Raw genomic sequence first — 27,826 nt, 5'->3', positions numbered from 1 at the left:
AAAGAAAGTGCCAGGCCACTTCTAATGATAGAGGAAAATCCAAAACAAACTCTTGGAAAACTGAATTGGACAATGTATAACAAATTGATAATTAATACTTTATGATAAGCTGTCTTTATTCCAAGAATGTAAGGTTGATTCAAAATAGAAAATCTTTTCATGTGATTTGCCATGTGTATTAGTTTTCCATTACTGATGTAATAAATCCTCAAAATTTATATTATAGTTCTGAAGCTCAGAAGTCAGATGGAGGCCTCACTGCACTAAAATGAGGGTGCCGACGAGGCTGAATTCTTTTCTGGAGGCTGCAGTGGACAATTCGTTTCCTTGGTCATTCGGATTGTTGGCAAAATCCAGTACCCTGTGGTTGGAGCACCGAGGTCTTTGTTCTCTTACTGGCCATAAACTGTGTGCTGATTCCAGCTTTGGGAGGCCATGGCATTCCTTGGCTCATGGTTTCCTTTCTCCTTCTTCCCAGCCAAGAATGGTGGGTTGGTCCAATACTGCATCTCTCTGACCCACTCTTCCCCCTCCTCTTCCATTTTTAAGGATCATGTAATTAGACAGGGCTCACCTCTATCACCCAGGATGATATCCCCACCTCAACATCTTTAAACTTGATCCCTTCTGCAGAGTTCCTTTTGCCATGTGGGCTAACAAACTCACAGGTGCCAGGAATGAGATCATGGATGATGTGCCTACTGCATCATACTAACAGACAGAGGGAAGAAAACTGTGGAATCATCACAATGAATTTTAAAGTAATATTTGAAGACATTAAACATTTTATCATTATTAATATCTCTTATGAATGGATAAATGATGTATTTTAAAGAATTCCATCAGAAAATATCATGCTCAATAATAAAATACTAAGAGTATTCCCCCAAAGATATGAGGAAAGACAAGGATACCAGCTATCCACTCTTATTTTAACCATTTACTGGTTATTCTAGCCAATAAACTAGTATAAGACAAAGCAGGAGTATGAGGTTTGGAAAGGAGAAAGTAAACTATCATTAATTTCAAGTAATATAATTGTTTTCACAGAAAAGCCAAAAACACCTATAAAAATTGTTTAAATTTATAATTTATATTATTATTTTTCTAATATTAATAAAAGACAATTGTATTTTATACACCAGCCATAGTTTTAAAACATGCAGTTTCAACAAAATACAGTTTGCAAGTGAAGTAAGGAAATACAAGATATTCAAATCTGTGCAAATCTGTGCAAAGCATGTATGGAAAAGTTATAAAATATTTTTCAAATACTTTTAAAAAAATGCTAAATAAATTGGGAGACATATGTTTATGAATAGGAACACTTTCCTTCTTTCCTGAGGTCATTTGGAGCCATGACTGTGATTTGTCATATTTGCTTCCTAGTGGCGTTTGTCCAATCAGTTGGGGAGGAGCACAAATGGACTGAATGGGAGGGCGATGGAAAGCTCATGGAGCCACAGCCTCACCTCAAATTCCTTTCACTCCTGGGTCCAGAGATTTCAGATGAGGCCCTGAGGTTACTGGATATCTTGGGTTTGATTTGCCCTTGTGCTTTCGGGTTTATTCCAGGAGTCAGTATACTTAATATATGCAAATTTTGTTTTTTACTAATTCTGTGTAATCTTCACTCCAGAGTGATAATTTAATTAACTTTAGTCTTCAGTAACAAAGTTCTTTGAAATTATTTGCCCTGAGACTGAAAATCCCTGGTAAAGAAATCTCTGTTGTCAGAATATAGGCTTTGCTGCCCTCTGCTGTTGGATAGGGGTAACTCTTCACCGAAGAAGACTGTGGAGCCAGGAGACCCTCAAAGGGAGGCAAAGGCCAAGGATGAGAAGTCAGGAGGAGAATGGCTCTTATTCTGGACACTGGCATAGGTGATACAGCCATGCATATCTCTTCCATGGAATTAGGAGGAATTTCTGCAAACTTTCAAGGACTTTATGGATGTTTGATAGGAAATTTTGCAAAAGAATATATTTCCAACTAGAAAGTGCAACATGATTTTAAAATATGTAATACCAGTATGCTTATTGATAGTTGTGTTTTTTCTGTATCACAAACTACCAGATGCTCCATCCATTTCTCTTTGGTCCACATCTTAGATCCACCGCTGACATCAACTGGATTGATTGGATTATCTGGAGATCGTTATGAAACAAAGAGTAGCATATAGATGGTTCATGGGTGATTACTCTCAGAAGATGCACCTATGAAGAAGTTACACAGGCAGAATTGTGCAGAAAGAGAAGCCGACCAACAACGAAGTTAGAACTGCTGCCTCAGCCAGTCTCATGGGGAGCTCTGGAGCTGAGATGGCCTTTTGGAATTGTCCCAAATTAAGGGAGACTGGGCCTTTGTGTCCCTGCATTGGCCAATTGTTGGCCATGGGCGAGCTCCTGTGAGGTGTATAACCTTGGACAAACCAGTTCCCTAAAGTCAAGTGCAATTTTCTGTCAGGGTCACATTATAAATTAGCAGCTGATATTTCCAGATGCTGAGACCAGGGTATGTTGGCCCTGAAGTGGGGATCTGGACTGTGTAACACAGTTATCTATTCAGTGAGTCTTGTTAGGAAACTGTGGAATCTAAAAATTAATGAAATCTCTAGTTGAAGGGTGTCTGCATCCCAGTGTTAGGTTTCATTTGGTGTTACTTGAGCTGAGCTTGGAGAAATGGAAGTCTTTGCACAAGAGGATGCATTAGAGAAAGTCAGACATATGATGTAAATGACATAAAGGGTTAGAGGAAGAACATTACAGAAGTCTCTGCAACAGCAATAGTCTGAACAAACAGGTAACTATTGTGAAGAGGAACAGGAAGGTGTAAGGTTGGTAAGATTCAGCCAAATCGAAGATATAAAATAAGTTTTAGAGATTGTTCATAGCTGACTAGAGACCACCACCTCATCTCACCACAGTATGACTAGCTGTGTGGTATTAGGCAAGTTACTCAATCTCTGAGAGCTTCAGTTTGCTCATCAGTGTCAAAAGGGAATAATAGTAGTACCTTCCTCAGACAGTTTCAGTGAAAACTCGAGACCTACATAAAGCTGGAACCCCAAAGGCTACGACCTTAGTGTTAGGGATGAACAGCAAGTAAATCTTACTGTGTTTGTGTGTGTGTGTGTGTGTGTTTGTGTGCAGGCACGTGCGCACCTGTGCATGTTATATGTGCACATATTTACATATGCATATCTACATCTATGTAATGTCCATCTGTATCTATATATCAGTGGTTTTCAGTTGGGAGTGATTTTCTTCCATGGAGATATTTGGCAATGTCTTCAGACATATTTGGTTGTCGTGGACTGGGAGTGTTGCTGGCATCTAGTGGGTGGAGACCACAGGGGATGCTGCTAAATACCCTATGGTCTTGACAGGACAGTCCCTGTCAAGAAAAAAAATGACCTGATCCAAAATGTCAGTAGTGCTAATGTTGAGAGATTCTGATCTGTCTCTATATCAGCTGTCTATTTTTCACATCAGGAGTCTCTAACCCCCAAGTCATGAACAGTACCAGTTCGTGGCCTGTTAGGAACCAGGCTGCACAGCAGGAGGTAAGCTGCAGGCGAGGGAGGGAAGCATAATCTGTATTTACAGCCACTCCCCATCGTTCACATGACCACCTAGAGCTCCGCCTCCTGTCAGATCAGTGGAGGCATTAGTTTCTCATAGGAGCGCGAACCCTATTGCAAACTGCACATGCTAGGGATCTAGGTTACGTGCTCCTTATGAGAATCTAACTAATCATGCCTGATGATCTGAGGTGGAACAGTTTCATCCTGAAACCACTCAGCCCCCAAACTGTGGAAAAACTGTCTTCCACAAAACCAGTCCCTGGTGCCGAAAAGGGTGGGGACCGCTGTTTTACATCATAGCTCATTTGTCACTGTGTATAACCCACAGTAAAAAAAAAAAAAAAAAAAAAAAAAACAACAACAAAAAAAAACTATAATTATTATTCTGATGATTCCAGGGAATAGAAGACATTTCCAGGTTCCTACTGCAATATCTATGCCCTAATTCTTCCTTATTAACAGAGCCCATTTTTCATAATGCAGCATGTCTGGCTCATTTCTCAGTTTTCTTGCACCAAGGGTGGTCATGTTGCACAGTTCTGGTGAATGAACTGTCAGTCGAAGTCTTCTAGAAAAGCTAATATTTTCCTGACAAAAAAAGAAGATACTAAAATAACACACGATTTTTCTTTCCATTGTCGTTTCCATGCCTTCCTGCCTGCAATGCCCAAAAGACTGTTAGAGGTATAGCAGCCACCTAAAAATCATGCAGGTAAAAGCCAGACATAGGACCAATAGAGCGGAAAGAGAAAAAGGAATCATGTGGGGCAGGTGGGAGGTGGGGGGTGGATTCTGTTTCCTGCAATATTATGCACTAGGTATCTCGAAGGCATCACCCCAAGAAAAAAATGACTTTTAAAAATCCATGTAATATGTTGGAAACAAAGATCTCTTCCTTTAGCTCATTCTGCAAGAAAGTAACGATTCCTTAGAAACCCAAAAAGAAGTGAGATAAGTGAATGCTGATCCTAGCTTTTATTTCAGGGAATCTGTCAAGCCCTGTTGCCTTTAAACTTCCATTTTTATGGTTGCATGTGGTTTATAAAATAGGAAATAAACCCAAAGCCTGTTCAGTGTGGTTAGTCAACTAGGAATTGCCCACATGAAGTTGAGACCCCAAAGAAACACATTTTTTTGTGGTAAACAAAAACAAACCTACAGCACCGAAGAAGATGGCAAGAAAACACACATATTTCAGTGTTAGCATTGCAGGAAAAAAGGTTTGACCTAAGAATTTATAATCATAAACCATTTCTCACAAGCAGATAATTTGCATTAAAGTTAGCCTTGATTGACAGTGTTCCAGGAAACTGGAAGAAACAAACACAAATTCTCTCTGGAAAAATGCAACTTCAACCCCAGCCTTAAAGTATTCCCAAAGATTAAGTTATAAAGAATGTGAACTCATGGTGAAAATAAAATAATTTACCATGAATAAGAGCCAGCAGCCACAGATAATAGTGTTAGATCCACAAGAATTCCAGAAGCCTGTTTACATTTGTTTAACAAAAATATTTGGAACTAGATATGGTTCAAAATTCAAATCTTTTTGGGATTCCAGAAATGTAATAGAGTTTATTTATGGTAGGTTCCAAAAGAGCCTGCATGGGGTCTGTAGCAATACTACATAATGAAAAACATCAGAGCAGAATATAAAAAGTGGTTAGAAACAGAGCCTCTAAACAGCCTATGGCAATGCAGCTAGAATTTTGCTCATGAACAAATATTGTCTACCCTCCGGATGAAAATGAAATTGTATTTTCAGAACATTTTAATGGAAGAATCTCACATAAGGGATTGTGAAATTGAATTGGAATATCCAATGCAGGATGTAAAATAAGTATATTTAATATGTTTTTGTAATAAAAAGGAGACTTGAAAATATGAGCAAGAAACAAGAGAATATTAAAGCAAATTTGTAAAATAACCAAATAGAACATCTAGAAAAAATATAAATGAAACTTAAAATATAATAGATTAATTAAACCAGAAGATTAGTCAAAGGCTAGTCAAAGAAAAAACTAGTAAACTGGTTTTACTCAGGAGGAAGGTCAGCTAATTAATTAAGAGTTTGTTAAGTATGCATATGAAATTATCTAAAAATAGCTACAAAAACATAACTACCAAATTAGCTTAGGGAGTAAAAGTATAATTAGAAAAAGCACAAATTAAATACAAAAGAAGGAAAAAAAAACCCTTTCCAAACAAAACTGAAAATGTCAAAGAACAATATTAATTACCACAAATGTAAATAGATCTTACTTTCGTTAAAAGAAAATGACTTTCAGCCTGTATTTTTAAAACCTCAACTATGTGCTGTTTAAATAAAATACCCCTGAAATATAAGGACAGAGAAAGGTTTAAATTAAAAATTTAGAAAAACAAATATACTAAATAATATTAACCTAAGTAAAACTGGTGATCCTATATTAATATCAGGCAACTGGGAACTTCAGCTTTTGGCTATGAGGGAGTGCCTGGTTCCAGACTTTCCCTCCACTGCAAACAACCAGACAACTGAGCTTTTAAATATATAAAATAACTACATTCACACATTAGACAACTGACAGAATAAAACTGGGACCACAGAGACAAGGGAAATCAGCAAAGTAAGCCCTGATGGCGCCGCCTTTCTGTACGGAGGCACTTTCTGGGCAGCAGCACAAGGTGAGAATGATTACAGGAGCACGGTGGACTTGCTGAGATGACGAGACAGGTATTTGAAATCTGGGAGGCTGAGCTGGTGTTAATTTCCAGGGCAGAACACAGGACAGAAGGAAGCTATGCAGAGAAAGAGGTCCAGATATCTGCAAAGGGGCTTCCTTGAGTTTTTGCTAAACATTAAGCTATAAACACATAGGGTCACACTCCATGAGGCTAGGAAAAGAAGGAATACCAGGTTGTAAGCTGAGTAAATTACTCCACACAGAACTGCTGGGAAATGTTCAAGGTGCCACCTCTCAGTAACTGATAGAACAAGTAGACACAAAATTGATGAGATTCTCAAACACCTGAAGATCAGTATCAAACAGTCTTTATCAACATTCAGAGGGTGATAAACCAACAATAAGATACAAGTTCTTTTTGAAAACATATAAAACGATTATGAGAACGATCATATGCGAGTAACTATAAATTTTAAATAGTTAAAGGGAGTATTTTCTATGACTTCAATGGAACCTAATTAGAAACCGGTAACAAGATATCTAGAAAATCCCCAAATATTATTTTAAAAAACACAATATACTTTTAAACAATCTATGAGTCAAAATGAAAATTATAAGGGAAACTAGAAACTTTTGAATACTAATGAAAACACACATATCAAAATTTGTGGGATAGAAAAAATGGTGTCTAGAGGAAATTTGTACCATTAAATACTCACATTAGAAAAAAAGAAAGGTCTATAATCATTGATCTAAACTTCTACCTTAAGAAGCCAGTAACAGATGAGTAAATTAAACCCAAAATAATCAGAAAGAAATAAATGATACAGATTATAGGAAAATCAATGCAATCGAGTACAGAAATTTAATAGAGAAAAAATGAAACCAAAACCTGGGCTGATCAGGAAAAAAGAGAGAAGATAGAAATTACCAATATTAGGAATAAAAGAGCATGACTACAGACCCTAAAGAGATTACTCAGATAACCAGACAATAGTATGAGCAAATATATTGTGTCACAAACAAATTTGCCAACTTAGATGAATTTGACGAATTCCTTAAATGATACACATTTTAGAAACTGGTATAAGGATAAATAGAAAATTTGATTCACTTTATACCTATTAAAAAACTTAATCTATAAATGTTCTCCTGCAGATAAATATTTTATTGTTTCAGTTTTTGCAATAAATATTCAATGAATCTTTTTGTGCAACATCTGTGCAGTTTGGCAAGTTATCTCTGAACATTCTAGAATTGTCAAGGTGATTAACATTGCACATATTGATATATATTATCAAATGCTCCTCTAGAAAGCTGTACCAACTTACACTCCCACCAACACCTATTGGAAGAGGCAATTTCCAATGTTTTAAATTTTCCCCAGCAGATGATAAATTATGTCTTTTGTGTTTAATTACATATCTTGGATTCATAGTGAGACTTAACTTTTTTATTATATGTATCATACATTTACTTTTTATCATAATTCTTTTTAGTATAGACTGAGTCGTCTACTTTTCTTTTGGGTGTTATTTTCTGAAAGGTCTTTGATGAGGGATGTAACTCTTTTTTCATATATGCTGCAATTATTTTTTTAAAAATTATTATTTAAATGTCAACCTCACAGGTGTGTGTGTGTATGTATGTGTGCATGCTACCATGCAAAAGTTTAAAAAATATGTAGACAAGTTTATCAGCCTTTTTATTTATGATTCTGGTTTTCCTAATTTTGAGTCACTTTTGAAAAATGCCAGATTCTTGGACAAAAATCAGGCCTGTCTCCCATATGTGTCGATAGTGTTATAGTATTTATTTTTATGTGTCTACTTTCATCTGATAACTTTCAGTTATTTTTCAAATCAGTTTCATTTACTTAATCTCAGTGTGGTAGATAAAAGGCCCAATTTTTCTTGTTGACTTCTTTTTTGTGCTTACCTCTTCTTTGATACCTAGATAAACAGGAGAGAGAAAAAAAAAAAAAAAAACAACTTAAAAACCGGGTCCTTGATCCCTCCCAAACTGATTCTGCGGTCTTTTTAGGCAATATTTTTTGAGTACTGCTTATTATGTGTTAGTCCATATGCTAAACATCATACTGGTATAAGCATGAATGAGACATTTTCCCAAGCACATTACCTTATACTAGGAAGGTGTGTTGTGTTCTGTTCTATTCTCTATGTGGGGAGCGAGGCTCCAGCTCCAATGTGTCACTTCCTGCAGGAAGCCAAATCTAAGACTCTAATACCAACTGCTTGTGTTTATTACTCTATTAACAAAAAGATAACCTTTTGCAATTGTCTGTATCCCCCATGAGACTATAAGAGTATAGAAAGCTTGTGTAATTTACGATTATATCTCCTGTACCTCATGAGCTCCTTCCACACAATTGGCCTCAGTATGTGTTGAATGAATTAATGAATAAGTAGGTGCAGAGCCTCCAGCTGATTCACAGATGGATGAAGGATCAGCTTCTCCACAAACGCACAAACAACTGTGATGATTGAATTACATCCGCCCCCACCAACTTCATCTGTGGCCCTAATGCGGTACCTCAGAATGTGACTATATTTGTACATAGAGCCTTTAACAAGATGATTCAGTGAAAATGAGGCCAATAGAATCCCTAATCCCATATGCCTGGTGTCCTTGTAAGAGGACATTTGGACACACAGAAAAAGGACCAGGTGAGGAAACAGCAAGCCGGCAGCCAGGCCTTAATCTTAAACCCTCAGACTCCAGAATTGTGAGAAAATCAACTTCTGTTGTTTAAGCCACCCAACCTGTGGTGTTGTGTTATGGCAACCCTAGCAAACTAACACCCAAACCCAGCTGAGATCAGCCCAGCCCCAGCCTTGTGTCCCATGAGTAAATAAAGGCGGATCATTGTAGGCCAGTAAAGTTCTGTGGCTGTTATCCCACATTGTTGTGGTCACAATTAGCTGATAGCTACTTTATCTCTAGGAGCCTCAGCTTCCTTAACTATAAAGTGGGTGTTCTATGCGTGTTCTATTGGGTTTGGGGGAATATATTTAAGAAGCCATTAAATAAGCCATGTTTTGCTTAACACTTGGCACACAATAAGCATGAATATATTCTTATTATGGCAATGTTCTTTTTCCTGATATTAATCATATTCTGCCCAGTGTTTTCCCGAATTTTATGTTAGGGTTAGTCCCCACTCAGAACTGTTGACTCTTTCATAGTCTTCCTATTTCCTCCAACCAACCACTGGAAAGCCACAAAGAGTAGACTTTGCTTAGGTTGGAAAAGAAAACGTGATACATATGTACCATGGAATACTATGCAGCCATAAAAAAAGAATGAAATAATGTCCATTGCAGCCACATGGATGCAGCTGGAGGCGACTATAGTAAGCGAATGAATGAAGGAACAGTAAACCAAATACCACAGGTTTTCACTTATAACTGGGAGCTAGCCACTGAGTACTCATGGAATAAAGATAGCAACAGTAGGAACTGGAGGGAGTGGGAAGGAGGGGGCAAAGGTCAAAAACCTATTGGGTACTAAGTACCTGGGTGACAGGAATTCATACCTCAAATCTCAGCATCATACAATATACCCAGGTAACCTGCATGTGCACCCCTTGAACCTAAAATAAAATTTAAAAAGAAATAAGAGTAAAGAGTAGAATTAGCCATAGCAACAATAGCAGCAGTGGTGGTAATAAAGTGACAATTGTTCTAAAGAAAGTCTCAGAACAAACAGGGAGATGGGAGGAGGGAAATATCTCAGGCCGAAGCCTTAGGGAATAATGACAGTTTTGTGGACCAGGAAGCATTTTAGTTGAACTTTGATGAATGACTAGAAGTTTGGGAAATTAACAGGGTTCAAGTAGACAGGGTGGTGGGTGTCAGTGAAGTGGGAAGCAGTGATTGGCCCCTTTGGGCTGGAGTTCTTGGAGTAAGTGCTGATAGTTTTGGGAAGATTTATCTGGAAGTGTAGCCCAGGGTCATACTGCAGAGGCGATGAGTTTCAGAGAAACACAATTCTCCTCTTCTATTTCCTGTAGGATCCCAGGGTACGGCTGCAAAAGGAGTCTGAGAAGATGACTTACTGAAATCAAGGTACTTTCTTAGTCATTGTGATAGTTGATTGTAGGTGTCAGCTTGACTGTATTCAGGGACACCTAGCTAGCTGGTAGAGCTTATTTCTGAGTGTGTCTCTGAGGATGTTTCTAGGAGAGACTGGCATTTGCATCAATGGACTGAATAAGGGAGAGCCATCCTCACCTAATGTGGGGGCACCATTCAGTCCACTGAGGGCTCTGATGGAAAAAAAAAAAAAAAAAAAAAGGCAAAGTAATGGTGAATTTGTTCTCTCTCTCTTCCAGAGCTTGGATGCCCTTCTCCTTCTGCTCTTGGAGGTCAGAATTCCAGTTTCTCTGGCTTTTGGACTGTAGGACTCACACCAGCATTCCCTGTCCCTGCCACCTCCACCACCCACCGGCTTTCAGGCCTTTGGCCTCAGACTGAGAGTTACACCATTGGCTTCCTTGGTTCTGAGGCCTTCATATCCATACTGAGCCATGCAACTGCCTTTCCTGGTTCTCCAGCTTGCAGTCGGGCCTGTCATGACACCTCTCAGCCTGCCTTACAAAGTGAGCCAATTCCCTTAATAAATCATTTCTCCTCTCTCTCTGTCTCTTTCTAGCTTATTGGTTCTAGCTCTCTGAAAAACCTTGACTGATTCAGTCATCTTCCTAAAAGAGTTCAGCATTTAAGAAAATCCCTCTAACCCACAGGCCTAGTCCTCTAGGCTGGTTGCGTTAAGCAATAGAAAGTCTGGAGAAGACTTTCCAATCCGGTTTTGGGGCGAGTCAGTTGCATGAGTGAAACTGAAGTGAGCAGGAGAGGGCGCTGTACCCAAAGCTTCAGGGTCTGCAGATGCTCAGAAAGAGCTGTCAGCCTGGTCCAGGCACAGGAGAGAAGAACCAGTGTCCTGGGTGAGGGGACCCGGAAGTCTGGAAAGCAGCCAGTATACCTTGGGAAGGGTGGGCAGGAGGCGCAAAGGCAGTCCAGCAAGCACAGAGGGAATGTTGAGGAATAATAGGGTGGGGCAGTTACTGGTGGTAGGAGGTGAGGGAGAATTGCTTGTGACCCACATTGCACAGTCACCTTAGAGTTTTCCAGAAGTGAGTCCTGAGAGGAGGTACATGCAATGACCAGCTATAGCCACTAGGGGGAAGCATTTGCTTGTGAAACCAACGACCTAACCGACCAGTAGCCGACTCAGATTTCCTGTCACCATACCCTTGAACTATCCCAAGAAGTGGGGATTGAAATTTTCTAACGAATTATAAACTAAGAGACACTACTGCTGACTCTCTCCAGGCTAGGATTCTAGTTTAGCTGCAGGATGACCACAGCAGACAACCCTCGCATGCTATTTGCCCATGAGTGGTCACACCCTGGTGATTTGAGGTGCATCCCGAGCACAGTCTCAGAGGTCAAGGTCTCCGAGCCGTCTTCGTCTTCTTTACTTATTGGCTAAGGGACTGTCTTCCTCCTTTTCATCCCTTGGGGCAGCAACATCCAGTTGCTGTTTGAGAAATCTGAAAGGAGACAGACATAGGCCCAACTACTGTTGGGACAGCTGTTTTTGTTTGTTTGCTTTTTGTTGTTTGTTTGTTTTGGATAGCTGTTTAATGAATCTCAATGACAAACTTCAACTCTTCGATTTAGTCCATATCTTGGCTCTTAGGGAGTAGGGTTCATATTTCAGCTTTGCTATTTACTAGCTACATGAACTTGGATACATCTCTTAACTCTCAGGCCTTCGGTGTACTCATTTAAAATATAATCACAGAGCTGCTGTGAAGGTTAAATTAGAACCATATATGTAAAGCATCAGCACATAAAAAGAGCTCCAATGTGAGTACCCTTCATTCTTTGAATGATTTTCTTAACCAATCAGCCTTCCCTTAACGGGCCCAGCCTGGTGCTGTTGCTTCCAGTTATTGAAAGGATTATTAGGTGCTTGTGCACATTTCAAGTTTCCTTGTGGATGAAGATCCCATAATTTTCATTAGAGTATTACCTCTCAAACTTCAGACATTTTGATACCAACTTTATAATTGTTGCTATGTCTGCTATCCATTTGCACTATTATTTGTTAAATATTTTTTAAAATCAACTCTTTTTTAAAAAACTTAATTTTAAAAGGAAACTTTATATCATTTTTATAACTGGAAAGCTAGTATCACATCCAATAAATAAAAAGGTTAACATAAAAATAACCATTAAAAGAAACCAAGTGATCAAATAGTGCATTACATAAATAATATATACACCAATCAATATATTAAAATATTCCTGAGGATCTGCAGTAAGCTGTACCAGCCCTAGGTAATTTTAATAAGTCATTTAATACATAGCTACAATGATTAGTGCATTTCAATAATCATAACAAGCCGCAAACATATTTAGAGTTGTAATTAAATAAATAAATTCAAATAAAATATATATCTACTGTTCTTTGATAACTGATTGCATCTTTTGTATATGCCCCTCTCTGGTCAATTCTGTTCATTTGCATAATTAAAGCTGCCTCTTCAAATAACTCTCTTTCTGGTCAATAATCCAAATAAACTCTCAGCTTTTGGGTGTTTTCTTTCTTCCTCTGTTTTTCTCCAAGCTGGTAGCTGAGTTTATGGCAGAGGACTGTCTTTGTGATTTTGTGTTGATGGCTATGGGAGCAGGATATCTGTGAGGTGTGATATTGACCCTCTGCTCTTCCTGATTGTAAAGTAGTTGCTCGGCTGGAGTCTGGGTCCACACTGCTTGGCTCAAGCCTCAAAGGCCTGACCCTGGCCTTTGCTCTGATCCCATACCTTTGCTGGTACACCAGCCCTTTCTTGATGTGTCTATGTTCCTTCTTCAGAACATCCAGTGCTTGATCACTTTGCTCTCCTTTCTCCCTTTTTTGCCCAATAAACGCCACAAAGGGCAGGTTCTCACCTCTTCTTCTTCTAGGCCGATCAGTCTTCCTTATGTAAAACCCTACATTGGTTGGATGCGGTGGCTCACACCTATAATCCCAGCACTTTGGGAGGCCAAGGTGGGCAGATCACTTGAGGATCAGGCGTTTGAGACCAGCGTGGCCAACACAGCGAAACCCTGTCTCTACTAAAAATACAAAACTAACCAGATGTGGTTGCATGCACCTGTAGTCCCAGCTACTCGGGAGGCTGAGGCAGGACTATTGCTTGAACCCAGAGGCGGAGGTTGCAATGAGCCAAGATTGGGCCACTGCACTACTACCTGCATGACAAAGTGAGACCCTGTCTTAAAAACAACAAAAACAAAAAACAAAACAAAACAAACAAAAAACTCTATATTTAAGTCATCCAGGCCATGTTAAAGATGGGGTTTGCCATTAAATTGTAGTTTTGAGATAGAATCAGAAGTTACCTTTTCCTTTCACTTCACATTTTTGCTATAATGGTTATAAATATCTTTGAGGCAAATGGATATCCTTGGCAGATTGAAGGTTGATCAGTTCAGGAAACTGTTACCCAAGTGAGATTGGAGAAAAGACCACTTTTATTAATTACACATCAAGAGCTGTCCAACTTTTAAGGAGCATATCTCAAAGATCCAAATAGAAGAATATACTAAATTATATGCACATTAAGACTTACAAGTGTTGCTGGGTTTCTTTTGTTGTCGTTTTACTTGTCTTGTGTGTTTGGGGTGATTCAGAACACTGGATGTTCATCAACACATTAAAAGGCGTAGAACATTTTCTGCTTATCCTGTGACACACAACTGTAAAAGATCTTTGCAAAGGGTTTTGAAAATGGATAAATGAAGAAACAAACCTATGATCATGAGAGAAGAACCAGAAGATTTCAATACTCAGCCACGAATCAGCAGAATGGTGCAGAAGCAGGGGAGCTTCTCTCTGGAGGCCCCACTTTATGTCAGTCAGACTTGTAGGAAGGGACTTTATTTCATGTAGTTATATGGGAAAGATTCGGTTTTCAATCCATCTTAATTTCATCAAAAAAGGGCCTTTTAGGAAAAGCCATAACTCAGTTTGTGCTAAAACCAACTAATAGTTGAATCTGAGTGGAAAATAGAAGCCATATAGAATGTGTTACCCTAAATCAAAATTCATTCTTCATCTGAAGCCTGCGGGTTGTAAATCAGGAATTAAACTCATGTCAGTAAATCCACATAAACCTGAGAGTTAGCACATCTGAAACAGAAGCTTGAAAGGCAAACCTGCATAAATCAAATCTCTAAATCAAAGCGGGAAACAATGATTTTTCTTGTCCTACAGAGCAGGAGAAACGAACTCTCTAAACCCCTGTATGCAGATAAAAGTTCTGGTTTTTATATAGCTTGATGTATTTATGTATGGAGGAAGCACAGTCTGAAATTAAGCAAGAAGAATGAAATATTGTAATGACCGCTCCAGAGCAGCAGCCCAGCAAGTAATTCCACAGTCGAGTCATTAACAAGCACTTTGAGAAAATATGCCTTTAGCATTCAGCTGTTCTTTGCCAAAAGATGGCAGGGGTGAAATGTTCTCAGAATCCCTAAAAGGTGTTTGTCAAAGAAGCTGCCCAGTGGTCAAGAAGGGAAAGGGCTCCTGCAGATTTGGCATGAAGCTACTATTCCTGACAGGTTTGACCGTCCACATCTTAAGAGTGATCTAAGTATTTGCTGTGCTCTGTATAGATCCCTACCTAGCTCAGGGACTCTGCAGTCTCAAGAAGGTTCTGGTGCCTTGGAATGTTAATGTCATATTTATAATGTAATTTTCTCTCATTTTAGAAATTTTCTTAAATCTAATTTACTGCCCAGGGTTTCCACAATCCTCTTATTAAGGGAGCCAGATGCTCAGATCACTCTAGTTTATTGATTAAATGTTAAAAAAAAAAAACTATGTGCGCAGAGAACTCTGTTTTGGTAAAAGGGCAGTGGAATAAGCCAATAACATTGCATAATTTATTTGCTTTAATTAAACTGACATTAAAGAAAAGTCTTACTATTTTCATGTAATACGTGTTTAGAAGCTGGGTCCCCACCAGTGCTTCCCATGTTGCATTTAATTTCTGATTTTGAACTGATCTATGCACGCAAGTGTTTCTAACTTAATAATAAACCATGTGTAACAGAGTATGAGTGAACACACAAACCACAGAGAGCATCTCTGTGGACACAGGTTGCTTATATAACTATGAAAAGGAGAGAGTTGAACATGGGCCTCTTGCTTGCCCATCACAGACAAAAATCCTTTGCAGTACATGAAAACCAACCGCAGCTTGTTAATGATTCTTCTTTGTGAAGTGGCTTGTTTTGAAGCAAAGTATTCATCAAGTGCTGCAGAAATCTGCCCCAATTGCCTGCACTTAACACCCCTCCTAGAGACCTCTAAGTTACCTAGAGTATATGAAGAAAATGTTTGTTTAATTCATTAATTTAGTCAAAAAATATTTAATGAATACCTTCTGGTGACAGCCACTTTTCCAGGAGCTGGAGATACACCAATGGAAAAAAACCAGAGAAGTTTAACACCAGATCAACTTGATTTCCTGACTGAATCATTTTGGGCTAAATATCTTCTTACTATGCAGATCAATAAACGTGATTCATCACATAACAGAACTAAAGACAAAATCCACATGATCATCTCAATAGATACAAAAAAGGATTTCGATAAAATTCAATCTCTTCATGTTAAAAACTCTCAACAAACTAGTGTTGAAGGAACAAACCTCAAAATAATAAGAACTATTTATGACAAATCCACAGCCAAAACCATACGGAATGGGCAAAAGCTGGAAACATTCCCCTTGAAAATCAGCACAAGACAAAGATGCCATCTCTTACCACTCCTATTCCACATAGTATTGGAAATCCTGGCCAGATCAATCAGGATAGGGAAAGAAATAAAATGCATCCAAATAGGAACAGAGGAAGTCAAACTGCCTCTGTTTGCAGATAACATGATTCTGTATCTAGAAAATACTATAGCCTCAGCCCCAAAGCTCCTTAAGCAGATAAGCAACTTCAGCAAGGTTTCAGGATACAAAATCAACATACGAAAGTCACCACCATTCCTATATACCAACAACTGCCAAGCTGAGAGCCAAATTAGGAACACAAACCCATTTACAATTGCCACAAAAAGAATAACATACCTAGGAATACAGCTAACTAGGGAGGTGAAAGATCTCTACAATGAGAATTACAAACCACTGCTCAAAGAAACCAGAGATGACACAAACACAAATGGAAAAACATTCCATGCTTATAGATAGGACAAATCAATATTGTTAAAATGGCCATACTGCCCAAAGCAACTTATAGATTCAATGCTATTCCCATCAAACTACCAATGATATTCTTCACAGAATTAGAAAAAAGCTACTTCAAAATTCATATGAAACAAAAAAGAGCCCAAATAACCCAGGCAATCCTAAGCAAAAAGAACAAAGCAGGAGGCATTATGCTACCCAATTTCAAACTATATACAGGGCTACAGTAACCAAAGCAGCATGGTACTGGTACAAAAACAAACACATGAACCAATGGAACAGAATAGAGATCCCAAAAATAAAGCCACACAACTACACCAATCTGATCTTAGACGAAACTGACAAAAACAAGCAATGGCGAAAGGACTCCCCATTGAATAAATGGTGCTGGGTTAACTGGCTAGCCATGTGCAGAAGATTGAAACTGGACCTCTTCCTTACACCATATACAACATCAACTCAGGAAGAATTAAAGACTTAAACGTAAAACCAAAAGCTATGAAAACCCTGGAAGACTAGGCAATATCATTCTGGACATAGGACCTAGCAAAGATTTCATGGCGAAGATGCCAAAAGCAATTGCAACAAAAGCAAAAATTGACAAATGGAGATCTAATTAAACTAAAGAGTTTCTACACAGCAAAAGAAGCTAACAAAAGAGTAAACAGAAAACCTACAGAATGGGAGAAAAATTTCACAAACTATGAGTCTGACAAAGGTCTAGTATCCAGTATCTATAAGGAAATTAAACAAATTTACAAGGGAAATAACAATGCCATCAAAAAGTGGGCAAAGGACATGAACAGACACTTCTCAAAAGAAGACATATGTGGCCAAAAATCATATGAATAGAGGCTCAACATCACTGATCGTTAGAGAAATTCAAATCAAAACCACAATGAGATATCATCTCACATCAGTCAGAATGATTATTATTAAAAAGTCAAAAAATAACAGAAGCTGGAGAGGTTGTGGAGAAAACAGAACACTTACACACTGTTGGTGGAATTGCAAATTAGTTCAACCATTCTGGAAAGCAGTGTTTTGATTCCTTAAAGAGCTAAAAACAGAACTATCATTCAACTCAGCATTCTCATTACTGGGTATATACCCAGAGGAATATAACACATTCTACTATAAAGATGCATGCACGCATATGTTCATTGCGGCACTATTCACAATAGCAAAGATATGGGATCAACCTAAATGCCCATTAGTGACAGATTGGATAAAGCAAGCATGATTCACGTATACTATGGAATACGATGCAGTCATAAAAAAGAATGAGATCATGTCCTTTGCAGAAACGTGGTTGGAGCTAGAGGCCATTATTCTTAGCAAACTAACGCAGGAACAGAAAACCAAATACTGCATGTTCGCATAAGTGGGAGCTAAATGATGAGGACACATGGACACATAGAGGGGAACAACAGACACTGGTGCCTACCAGAAGATGAAGGGTGGGAGGAGAGAAAGGAGAAGAAAAAATAATATTAGATACTAGGCTTAGTGTTTGGGTGACAAAATAATCTGTACATCAAACCTCCATTACACAAGTTTACCTGTATAACAAAACCTGTACATGTACCTCTCCCTGAACCTAAAAGTTAAAAAAAATCTTCTTAATAATGCTCCACCTTGTAGAAGAGTTAAGTAATTCTTATTGTGCCTCTTGGGACATCTTATCCCCAAACTCCAACAGGTCCTTTTATTTGGTGACGGAGGTAGATTCTTTATAATTCAGAAAAATAATTAAAATGCACAAATTTCATATACTAGGATAATAACTATGGAAAATAACATGCAGACAAATGCTTGGGAAAAAAATTTTGAAGTAAAAGTGTTAGGATAGGGCAGTGATTTTCAAAGTGTAAGCAGCAGCATCCTCATTGCCTGGAGACTCATTAGAAATACAAATTATCAGGCCCCATCACAGAAATACTGAGTCCAAAACTGGAGTGGCGGGTGCACACCAGTGCTTTAACAAGTCTCCAGGTGATTCAGATTCACCCTGGAGTTAGAAAGCCACTGTTGTGAAGAAATGCTGAAAATTCTTTAACTTTTTAAAATTATATACTTATAGGTACAGTTTTTTAAACAATGCTTGCAGAGTTACAGACATAAAAAAAGACGCATCTATTATTTAAGGCAGATCTATACAGGCAAAATAGAATTGGTGGCAAAGCCAGTAATTTGAGATGTTTTTGGTTTAGAAAGTTGCTCTTTCTGCATCAGAAATACCTGACTCAGGGAGTTATTGATCAGCATTGAACTAGGAGTTCAGACTCAGGTGTTCCTATATCACGTTCTTGGGGCTGGTAAAACATAGTCTCATCTTAGGCTGATCAAGGCTTAAACTATGAAACCTGGTCCTCTGCCAGCTTGCTGATGGAATTAGAACCACTGAAAGAATCAATCAGCTAATGAGATTTTATACAACAACTTCCATGTGCTGGGCACCCGGCCTGGTGCGGTTGGCCGGGAGGGGATGGATAGGATACGGTTCCTCTGACCCAGAAGTCACAGATAATTTAAGACTTTCATCTGTGGAAAAAAGCACTCTGCACCCCAGGCTTTGTGCAGCTGGTGCAGGGTGACCCCTCAAAGGACACATCACAGTGGCCTGGGGCGGTCAGAGATAGCTTCCCAGAGAAGGTCTCATAGTTGGGCAAGGGATTGGTAGGAATAAACCATTTAAATATGGTGTGAACGTAGAAAAATCCATGGCATGTTTGGGAGATAGAGTTCTGCTTGCACAGTTTAGTAGTGGGAGAGAAGGCTGGAATTGTCTAAGCCAGATGGAAGTGAATATTAGATCATATCCCAAGCACAAGAAAGAATCATTGTAGATTTTTTCACAGGGGCATGGTAAGATGAAGATGGAGGTTTAAGATGTCAAGTTAAAAATAATAGTCTTCATTTTCCTCCTATGCCACACTAGGTTAATCTAGACTTCCTAAAGCAGTCATGAGTCACTAAGGCTGTGAAATGGGTCCATTTGTCAGGAAAGAGGGAAGGTGACAACAGCTAAGAAAACGTAGAACTGCAGGCATCCCAGCCAGAACCTGGCCCCAGAATGAAAATGCACACGTGTGCTGCTTGAGGATGAAAAATGCTTTCCTTGGCCCATCCATCATCATCATCAGCCTCGGAGACAGTTCCCCCATCCAGGAAACATTTCTCTTGAAGGGAGAGGCTGGGCCCTGGGGAGGCTATGGTGCCCAGCCCTAGCCTCTGGGTGATGGATGGTCCTGGGCTTCCCTAGATGAGTGTGCAGAATGGCTGGAGGAGCGGAGGGCAGAGAGTCTTCGCTTCTCAGCCAGCAGCAGAGAAATGCAGGCACAGCCTCCAAGTCACAATGAACATGTTTGCCTCATTCCACTGGGAGCTTCTGGAAGGTGGAATCAGCTTCCTAACCTTGTTAACGGTACTGCCTACAAGCCCAGCATACATTTGGCTCTCACTTAATGTTTGTTGGATGAATGTATGAGTCTAATATTTGGAACACAGAATGATCCCCCCTCTCCACCCCTGTGCTTAAACCGGAAACTTTAAGAGCCAGAAGTGTCCTCAGACATCATCTAGTCCAAACATTTATGCGAAGATGGGGAAACTATCAGAGAATGCGTACAGTCCCCAGCAAACTAGTGAAATTGCAAATTAGTGTAAGTAATACCTTGTTTTCTATAACACCTGGACTTCTGAAACACTTTTGTTTTTAAACTGAGGCTCCAATAAGAATTGCCTCTTCCAGATGTCTGTGTAATTATCACCTTATCAGTGAGGCCTTCTATGACTGTGCTATTTAAATAACACAGCCCTCCTATACTCCTAACTCCTGCCTCTCAACATGGCATTTCTTGGTTCCCTTCCTGATCTGCCCTCCTCCATTTTTCTCCATAGCACTTATCATTTTCTTATATTCTGAATATTTTATGTGTTCACCTTTCTATTGTCTGCTCCAGACTCCAAGAATGTGAGCTCCATGAGGACAGAGGTTTTGGCCATTTTTATCACTGTTCTGTCTCACTTATAACATGCCTGGTATATAGCTGGCATTCCATACACATTTACTGAGTGAATGAAGAAAGTAAATTAATTTTCCAGAAGGCAAACCATCCCCTGAGAATCATGGTTAATGATGATTTATATATTTAATGTGGTGATTGTACCATTACATTGATTCCTAGAGGCTCTGGCTAAGAGCCCTACCCTGCAGGGTGTTCTCATGATAATGAGAGAGTTCTCATGAGACCTGGTTGTTTAAAAGTGTGTAACACCTTCCTCTTCACCCTCTTCCTCCTTCTCCAGCCATGTAGGACGTGTCTGCTTCCTCTTCACCTTCTGCCATGATTGTAAGTTTCCTGAGGTCCCCCAGCCGTGCTTCCGGTACAGCCTGTGTAACTGTGAGTCAATTAAACCTCTTTACTTTATAAATTATGCAGTCTCAGGTAGTTCCTTATAGCAATGTGAGAATGGACTAATACAGTATTTTGTATTCTTCTGAATTATGATTCTAATGAGTGTTGAGTATCGCACTTTAAAAATATATCACATTTATTTAATCATGTCATTGCACGTTGTTAGGTGTATATGTTGATTTCAGGGTTTTTTTTGCTAATAAAAACAAGTGTGTAATAAATGCCCTTTTATGTACTCTTTGTGTACACCTCTGGTTTATTATTTGGGCTTAAATAATACAAGTGTAGCAAAGGATATGAATGTTATTAAGCTTTCAAAAATTCACAACATCGTCTCCAACTTTCCTTGAAGAAATTATAAAACAAGGTTTTCATGGAGAGCCTTTAATTGCTGGTTCCTGTGTTGATTGGCTCTTTAAGGTCCTTGCAGGAACCCCTCTTACTACTGTCCCTTCAGGATTTGCAGATGCTCTTTCTCCTATGCCTGGGTTGGATGGATGAGAGGATAAGTTAGGATACAGACAAGGAACACAAAGTTTCAAGAAAAAGTTATTAGAAAATTTAAAACTACAGGGATTTAAATAGAAGGATGTTTCCTTTTCATGTAAAAACCTTAAAATAAAATGGAGCCATTGCCATTCTGTAAATGTGGCTTCTAAGATTGCCCTAACTGCTACAAAATTGTAGATAGTAGAAAGGGCTAGAGAACCCAGGATAGAAATCCTTGAGAAGATGATTTGAAAGTTGTACACGTTGTTTCTGCTTTCTTTTCACTGGCCTGAAATTAATTCATGGCTGCATCTGGAAACAAGGAAAAATTATCAAGTCCTATTAATCATATGTACTGAGTATGGTTATACCTCAAATCTGTCCACTTACCTCTATTTCTAATGCCATTTCTCCCTTCACGCCCTCTTATCTCTTGCTTAGATCAGTAGAACTACTTTCTAGTTGGCCCCCTCATTGTCAATCTTATCTCCCTCCATTTCATCCTCCACAAATATAGGCAGAGTAATCCTTTTGAAATATAGACCTGGTCACATCTCTTCTGCTTTAAATTTTAAATGGCAGACTGCTGACTTCACAGAAAAGAAATTCAAAATGCCAAACACCTTCTATTGGCATTCAAAGCTTTTCTTTTTGACCCTAACTCTCCAGCCTTACATTGCTCAAATGTCTGGGATGCAGCCAGGGTGCACATGTTTGGTCTTTTAAGGTGGAAGAAATGGAAACTAAAAGCTAAGTCTTAGCCAACTTCCTTGGGACATGAAGCAAGACAACACATGTGTTTTCGATCACTCTGACAAAGTTCAGCATTTGTCCTCTCTTGACATAAATGTAGAATCTACCCATTTTGAGACCTATGGTTGCCCAGGGCTTCCAGAAGCCTAGCTTTTTATTGTTTAGGCCTTTTTGGAATTTTAGAGATTACCTATTAGGAGACATGCCTCCTATCAGAGTTCATTGCTGAGACCAGGATGTAGACCTGACCTGTCCCATGAGATACTTCCACAGAAAATGGAATAGGGTTTGTATGTATTGCTGTTTTACATGGAGGGCTCTGGTATTATTTCAAATAAACAGGATTCTAATGGCATCAACTGGAAAGAGCCTTCATACTGCCAACAAGTGATTCTGAGTAAACAACTATTCCTCTTTAGGCCTCAGTTTCCTCATCTGTAAAACGAGGTTATGGGGCTGAGCTGATCTCAGAGGTCCATTCTCGCACAAAAAGAAGGTCAGTTGGCTCATTCAATACTTATTTCTGAGTCCCCACTATGTGCTCAGAACTGTTCTATGTGTTGAAGGTACATAGTTGTAAAAAGATGGACAAAAAACCTAGGTGAGAGTTGGGTGGTCAGATAAACATAAATACAGGCAAATAACATGAGGCTGCCATGTAGAGAACTGTTAGAGGATGGTGTGATCAACACAATGGGCTGTCTTTGAGTGACATTTGGCTAAGAGGTAGCCCTGTCAAGGTCCAGGCATGCAGAAAAACCACGAAGAACACTGAGCTTTGTGTGTTTCATGAAATGAAAGAGACTTAGAGTATGAGGTAAGGTTACAAGTAGTCCTAAAGGAGGAAAGAAGTTGGTCCAGGGCCAGATGAAGTAGGATATTTACACCAGGGTACGAGATTGATCCTAAGTGCTATTGAATGTCTCTAAAGAACTTTATGGTTGGGACAGACATAGTTTATTTAAGTTTTGAAAATATCACTCTTGGAATTGTATGGAGTATGGATTATGAGGAAGTGGAAGTAGATGGGGATGCTATTTAGGATGTTATTACAGTGGTCCAGGAGAGAGATGGAGGGAAATGAATTAGAATGGCATCTTTGGATGGAGAAAATAATGAACAAATATGGAACCTGCTCATAGAATGTTTGCACAGATGAATAAAAGAATGGTCAAGGATACCAACTAGATATGGAGGAGTCATTTACTGAGATAATAAGGACTGGGTTTAAGATAATGAATAAAGAGTTCTTTCTTTTTTAACATGCAAATTTTGAGATATCCATTACACCTCTAAGTACAAAAGTCAAGTAGGCAATTGAGAGATTTCATTGCTGGAGAGGTAAGTGTAGAAGCCATCAGCAAAGGGATAGTTTTGCAAACTATTGACTGGATGAGATTACCTAGAATTTAAATACAACTATAGGCTCTATATAATCACCAAAACTCAAATAGAGAAGAGAACCAGTCAGATAGCATTGGGTATTATTTCATTTAAAGATTTGGTAGAGGAGAATAATTCAGCAAAGGTCACTGACAAGGAGCAAGGTATGGGGTGGGGGCAAAATCAGCAAAGAGTAGCTTTACGAAAGTAAGAACAGAAAAAAGAGTTTCAAAAATTTATTTATTCTGAATGCTTCTGAGAGGTCAAGGCAAAAACTAAAGAAGCTGTTTGATTTGACAGCTCAGAGGGCATTGGTGATTAAAAAATGCAGCTTCAGTGGTATGGCAAGACAGGATCCCAGTTAGAAGAGATGAAGGACAGAAAGTGAGGTGAGAAGGAATGAGGAGAAAGAAGTTAAGAAAATCTTTCAAGAATGACAGCAGATATGAGGTGTTAGCCCCATGGGGATTTGAAGACAAAAGACAGTTTTTTTTGTTTTTGAAGATGGAGATATTATAGTGTGATTGTAGGATGATGGAAATGATGCTGTAGAGAAAGAAAAGTTGATGGTGCAGGAAAAAGATTAATTACAGGACTCTCAAGTAGTCAGTGCAGATGAGATCCAGTGCACAAGTCAGGGTGTTGCCCTCAGACAGAGACAAGCACACTTCATCCCAGGTGACGGGATGAAGACAGGGAGTATGGGCACTGATATAGGAGATGGGGTGGTTTGGGTTGTGGGAAGATAAATGAGTTCTGCTGTAATAACTTTCATATTTTAGTAAATCAGGAAACAAGTCATTAGCTGTGGAGAAGTAGATGGGAAAGCAGGGCTACCAGAGGAAGACAGTCGAGGAGAGCCTATTTCAGAAACTGGGAGATGAAAGGGATTGATCATCTCTTCTCATTGTTTATTTACAAATAAAATCAACAGTGTATTCAGGATCTAAAAACCTGCCTTGTCGTTTTCATATATTACATCTAATTGTCCAGTCACAATCCAAAAAGGAAGATGTTACCTTCACTTCAGCAGGATCAAATAACAGCCAGATCTTGTCTCTTTTCAAGGTCCCTGCTTTTCTGAAGCCTCATTATCAAGTGAGAATGCTGGTGAGAGTTATCAATTCACTTCAGCAGGTGTTTCCAAACACCTATTATGTGCACAGCCTACCTCTTTTCCTCCTGTGACTTCCACTTCTCCTATCGCTAATTACTCTTGAAGACTCTAAGCTCCAGAAACAAAGCAGCAACTACAACACAGTTCCTCCTTTCAAATAGCTCAATTTAAATAAACAGGCAGACCTGTGTGCTATAATCATAATGAGCTCCAGGAATGGTGGACAGAGCCTTCAGGGAGCGTCAGTGGGAGTGGCCAGAGGAAAATACTGCTAAGCTCCAAGTCCTATGGATGCTTGGGCCTCACTAACTTTCTGCTAACTTTGTAGCCCATATGTAGAGGCTCAGCACCAACCTTCCCTGGTCTTCCCCACTGATGTTCTTACCCCACCCTTTAGGGAGAGGCTTTCCTGAAAGCTAATTCAATCAGCATACTCCTCTGCCAAAGACCTTCCAATACAATTTCAAACCCAAATTCTTTAACTGATTATGACATTCAAGGCCCTGTATGGGATTTCACCCCTTCCCATCTGTCTCTTCTATTTACTTTATCTTCACACCTTTTCTCTCATCTATTGCCCCCACCATCACCCCTTCCCACATACTTCAACCTCCAACCAGGACTACTTGTAATTTCTGCATCCCACCAATTTTCTCTAGCTTTGGGTCATTTCCTTATGTTGATCCTCTACCTGGAAGACCCTTTCCTCCCAATTTCCACATAGCTACATTTTCTTTGTACTTCAGGACACAGTTCAGGTGCTACATTTTCCTGGGAAGTCTTTTCTTGCTGATACCACCCCTTTCCCCCTCTCCTTTCTCTTTTCTCCACCACTGAGAAAAGGACTAATTCTTTTCTCCATCTAAATCTTAACCCACTATATTCAAATTATTTGTATGTCCATCTCTTCCACTGTATTAACAATTGCTTGATGCCAGTTATGTATTGTATCAGTTACCTGGTGTGGTACCCAGCATGTAGTAGGAGCTCAATATATGCATGAAGAATAAAGAATAAGTGAACAAATAAATAAATTAATTAATGATTATAGTTCTTCCAAAATAGCTCTGTGTTCAGAGCCTCCGTGTCTTTGAATATGCTAGTCCATCTAATAAATTGCTCTTTTCCCTTCTCCACCTTTTTCCAAGTTCACCTGGCAAACTCCTGTACTTCTTGAGACCCGAAAAATTTGTGGTACACCAAAACAAAGCCTGCTCAAAAAAAAAAAAAAAGGTCTCTTAAAAAAATATTGCCTTATTATAAACTAATTATCCCTGGATCGTTTGGTTTGGGATCCTTGGAGAAACCTGGCTTTATTAAAAGTGGTTTTTGAACACTGAGTTTCAGTCCTTTTGGGCTACTGTTGCAGAAGTTTAGATGTGCATTCCAGAAGGTCAAGGATCTTTTAAGTGTCAGTACATACTTCCCTCCCCCAAACCAATCACTCCCTTGAGAATATTCTATTTTACAAAGCATTTTTTTAAAGCAAACCTATACTTCTGGACCAATTCATCTGCAATTTGCTATACTTCATAGGGCTCAAAGCCCCCGCATGCCTAAACTACTAGGAAAGATTTCTGGACACGTCAATAAAAGTATCCTAATGAACAACAGCTGCAAAGAACATGTCTTTAAATAAATTGATTCCAAATTTTTCTGCATGTTTCTGTGATTTTGCTTCTTAAATGGGCATCACTGACTTTAAACTTGGCTATCTAAAAAAGCTGAAGGAAAATAATTATCCATTGTTGCAAAAAAAAATTCATTGTCTTGCATTTCTTCACCATTCTTTGAGGAAGCCAATGTACATTCACACCAATTACTTCACCTCTGCTTGTAATGGCTTTTTGGAGCAAACTTAATATATCTTTCCTATTTTGCATTTGGGGAATTGCATGGGGTACAGAAAGTTACAGACTCATCCAGATTCGGGATTGGGATTAGAACTCAGGCCTCCTAATTTTGAGGATTACATTTAGAGTGTGGGCTCTCTTCTCTTTGAAAACAAAACCAAAAGTCTCTTTCACCAGCAGAGAACATTTATAAAGAGAATGTCTGTGTTACACCCTGTTTAGTCTCCATCAACTTTGTGTTTAAGATATATTAATAGTATTTGGTTCAAAGTTTGTGTTCAATTACAAAATGAAATGAGATCTGAATTTTTTTCTCTAAGAAGTACAAAGTCACGAATTTATTTTAATACATCAAAATTTTATATAAATCAAATTGAAACTTTCAGTGATATGTAAAGTTTATAAGGAATAAACTTGTTTTAGTAGTCATCAGAAAACAAGGAAGTAGCATTTGGAAGAGGATTGTGAGAGATGCTCCCATATTGGGTTTTAATAGCCTCACAGATGGTCATTTTTTTTTTTTTTTTTTACTTACACAGGAGGCTAGAAATCAAAATTTGGCTCTACAGGCCCATGATATTCCCTCTCTGATCTACTTCTCTGGACATCTGGGTTTCCTGTGGATTGTGTTCAATCAGCAATGTTGAGGTAATAAATATTTCACCTTCCAGTTCCCCTTTTTTATTCTTAGTATATAAAAGGAGAGAGAGCATGGTAGATTCCTGTCTCCAAAATCTTCCTCCTGTCACCTCGCACATATTGTCCTTGCTGTTAGAAGAAGCAGCTTGTGACATTGTTTTGCTAGTACAAATTCATGGTAGTGGGAGGTAGGATGGAGGGAGGGAAGGGTTGAATTAGGACCCAGAAATTGTTGAACAGAACAAAATGAAAAGCTGTTCTCAATTTGAAAAGTGAGTTGACGTCTGCTACTCTGGTATGCAGTAAAACATGTTTCCCATCTAAGACATAATAAAAGCTGCAAGCATTTTACACTGCACATTAAGAACAGCATCTTTAAGGGAACATCTTTTCATATAGAGCACGTACTGAGTTCTCTATCTGATGATACTTTTGAACATTTTATCATTACAGTAGAAGAAATACACCACAATCATGGCAAGTCCCAAATGAACTGACAAAGCACCTTTGTAGAAATGACTATTAGGGGTATATTGACATTTCATTTTTCAACTGTTTCCATAAATATAGCATTTCTGTACAAACTGTATGCAGAACTGGGCTGCATCATCAGGAAAGCATTAATAGA

The 27,826-nt window shown here is 38.8% G+C and overlaps 1 long non-coding RNA gene across 1 annotated transcript in view; it reads left to right on the top strand.

Moving 5' to 3' along the window:
• LOC129057597 (uncharacterized) overlaps positions 1–27,323 on the top strand; it is a 106,420-nt gene extending 79,097 nt beyond the window's left edge. Inside the window, exons 2-5 of the long non-coding RNA XR_008522236.2 lie at positions 10,286–10,340; positions 10,607–10,873; positions 20,855–20,949; positions 27,099–27,323. This is a non-coding gene — a long non-coding RNA (uncharacterized LOC129057597). The remainder of the gene's footprint in view (positions 1–10,285; positions 10,341–10,606; positions 10,874–20,854; positions 20,950–27,098) is intronic.
• The last annotated feature ends 503 nt before the right edge of the window (positions 27,324–27,826 follow it).

Source organism: Pongo abelii, chromosome 12 (assembly GCF_028885655.2).
Source record: "Pongo abelii isolate AG06213 chromosome 12, NHGRI_mPonAbe1-v2.0_pri, whole genome shotgun sequence".
Lineage (NCBI taxonomy): Eukaryota > Metazoa > Chordata > Mammalia > Primates > Hominidae > Pongo > Pongo abelii.
Note: the sequence above shows the minus strand (reverse complement) of the source record. Positions and strands in the feature narration are given on the sequence as shown.